The 3,141-nt window shown below is 38.8% G+C and overlaps 1 long non-coding RNA gene across 1 annotated transcript; it reads right to left on the minus strand.

The window, feature by feature from the left end:
* Positions 1-214: 214 nt before the first annotated feature.
* Positions 215-2,298, minus strand: LOC104455590. Its single transcript, XR_005552705.1, has 5 exons — positions 1,960-2,298; positions 1,491-1,818; positions 1,053-1,308; positions 753-969; positions 215-639 (listed from the first exon to the last, which is right to left on the minus strand). It is a non-coding gene; the product is annotated as a probable helicase MAGATAMA 3 (long non-coding RNA).
* Between the last annotated feature and the right edge of the window lie 843 nt (positions 2,299-3,141).

A 3,141-nucleotide genomic window follows, 5' to 3' on the forward strand; every position in this document is an offset into this window, starting at 1 on the left:
TCACTTTCACATTCTCCACATACAACCTACGATCTGAAGCATCAGCATCAGAACTACTCCCAAATTGACCTTCACTAGGACTTCGATAGCGGACAAAATCGAAAGTACATGCCCAGGTCTTCGAACTTGCAGATCCCTATAACCGGAAGAGGCATGTGAAATGAAAGAAAATAGAGGGATAAGATCAATTCAAGATATTTTAGTCATCTATCCGGAAAAGAATGCTTTCTAATTTAGTAAGAGATGTGCTACCTATCTTAAGATAAGAAGAAAAGATCAGACTTACCCCTCAATGCATTTCTCATTGCAATGACTAATAAAATCATCACTATATGTCTCGAATATGCTGTCCAAACGTTTGACCAATTTTACCACATCCTCTAAAGGCAATACATCCCATATCTTCAGGATTTGGATGTATCTCAGTTCCTTTACAATATCAGTCGTGCATATGACATAGAAACCGTCAGCTTTAAATTGTCTTACGATATGAGATGAGTGTTCACAAATTATATCCACATTTCTCTTCTTTGGTCTCCAGCCACCGGAGAGTCTTGACAGAAGCATAATGATTGACATCTTTGTCCTGAGTGATGCCAGCTTTCTGAAAGACTTCAGGAAGTTGTCACTGAAAAGAACCTGATAAGACCAAAGAATAACAATAAGATATGTTGTCACAAGTTCTATAAAACTCAATGCTTATTTTGAAAAATAAATGTAGCCATAGAATACTGTTGAGCAAAGTTTTTTACCTTCCACCTAGCATTTCTGAAAAGTACACTGCTTCCGTCAAGCAGGTCATCAAGCTCATTATTCTCTTTCTTCACATCTAAGATGGCTTTAGCCAAGTCCTTGTCATCATCAACATTGTAGAAACATCCACGGCTCATAGCATTCTCAACCAAAGCTTCCCACACAGATTTGCTTTTTCTCAGTGTTTTTGCATTTCCCAGAATCCACAGACAATACCTACAGATAGGAAATTAACTCTGGGATTTACTTGCTATATCACTCTAAAAATGTAATTTGACACAGTTAAGAGGATAGAGTACCTGGCCCTGGTAAGAGCAACATTGGTTCTCTTAGTACTGGACAAGAACCCAATAGTCCCACCTGAGTTTGATCTTACGGTGGATATTATAACAATGTCTTCTTCACCACCTTGGAATCCATCCACTGACTTCACCTTGACCGTAAAGCCCTTGATATTTTCATACATTTTTCCAAGTTTAGCTTGAACTGCACCAACCTGAGCTGCGTAGGGAGATATGACACCTACTGTCAGATGTTCTTCTGACCCATCCCAGGCTGCAAAGAAAAGGAAATAAAACCATCACAAAAATGATATCATTTTATGAGGGTTGCAAAACTTCGAAAGAAATATCCTAGGAAAAGAACTATGAATGGCCGTAATCTACACCTATATGATTAAGTAATACATGTAATATCCATGTGCTCGAAGCAATATGTACAAAATTCTCTTGACATACCTCTATACAGATTCCTCACTATCCTCGAGATAACTTCCACCTCAACAGGGTTTCTAAGGCTACAGCCGTCATCACCGATTTGTTCTCGTCCATCAGGAATATTTATGAACGAGTAAGGGCCAAACATCGGCCATGGCAAATGACTTTTCTGTAACTTTTTGCTCTTCACATTTGGCCCATCCAAAATTTGGTTTTGATAAAATTTTGAAGTCGGAAACAGACTTATTGATGGATGCATCCGGTATTGTATATTGAGAAGTTGCCTTGAATAACCCAGTGAACTCAATCGTTCAAACAGACTCCTTCCAAAACCAGCTCTATTAGAAAGCTGTCGAAATAAAACATGATATAAAATTCAACGGACGTTAGGTATAGAACATTTAGCCCATCTAAGTTCAAATGAAGAGAATGATATTACACATCTTTCAAAACCAAATACATTGTTACTTTTCAGATATTTTAACATTACCTTGCTTTCAACCATAGCAGGCAACTGACACTCATCTCCAACTAAAATCAGATGCTTGACACCAGGGAGTCGCAGAGGAATTACTGACTCACATTCTTTCAACTGGGCTGCCTCATCGATTACCAGTAAATTGAGAGGCTCCATTTCCACGGAGTACAGCTTATATGAACTAGAAGCAGTGCAAAAAATCAGGGAAGCATGTTGATAACAGAAGTCTGCTATCATGTCCTTACTTGTAAAGTTTGGAAGTTTTAGATCCTTCAGAGAATCACGAACAGTTAGCAACAAGGAAAGGCATTCCTGTATCTTCATATATAAATTATATAGTGGACCCATGGACGTCTCAATGAAAACAGGCTAACTTCATCACGTGAAAGAGTTATCTCCATCATCTCCGAATCCAATTTCTCTCCACAGAATAAAGTTTCAAAAGAATCTAGTAAGTTAAGGAGGGATGTAATATTCTGGAAATTAGTTCTGGATATATGAGTACAGAAAATATTGAGGCATCTCCGCAGGGGCTGGATAGTTGCCTTGAATCGGTCCCTGAAAAGCTCAAGAAATGATTTAAGCTCACCGCTTCCACATCCGCTCCCATCATCATCACTTCCTGATTTGCTTCTTTTTGTGTGTTCGTTTTCCAAAAATATGTGGTATTGACGAACACAGTTGGCAAGAGTATCTATCATGGAATTTAGACTAGTGAATTTAGAAAAGCACTCTACACGATGTTCCAAGTATATTTCTTCAATGTTGGCATCAACTTTCAGCCGCTCCTTGCTCCCAAAAATAAGCATGTCAAAGTAACAGAGAAAGCTTTTCGTTTCAGTGCTTATACCAATATCTGATTGCTTTAGCAGCTTTAGAACACGAGATGCCACTCCCTTGATAGCAACATTTGTAGGAGCACAAACAATGGTTCTACGTTTCCTTTTCAAGAGAGTAAATAGCAGTGTAGCGACAGTTGTAGTCTTCCCAGTTCCAGGAGGACCCCATATCAGTTCGACAGATGGCTTGTTCTCACATTTGAGTTTATTGAGACAGGCCCCAACTGCATGTTTTTGGGATTCATTCAGATCATGGCACAATCTCTCGTCAAGGCTCTCACTTGCAGAACCATTACCTTCCGTTATACAAATATTAGAAACTTTGTCAACCTGCAACCAAAACACATTTCTTGTG

This window comes from Eucalyptus grandis, chromosome 7 (genome assembly GCF_016545825.1).
Source record: "Eucalyptus grandis isolate ANBG69807.140 chromosome 7, ASM1654582v1, whole genome shotgun sequence".
Classification (NCBI taxonomy): Eukaryota; Viridiplantae; Streptophyta; class Magnoliopsida; order Myrtales; family Myrtaceae; genus Eucalyptus; species Eucalyptus grandis.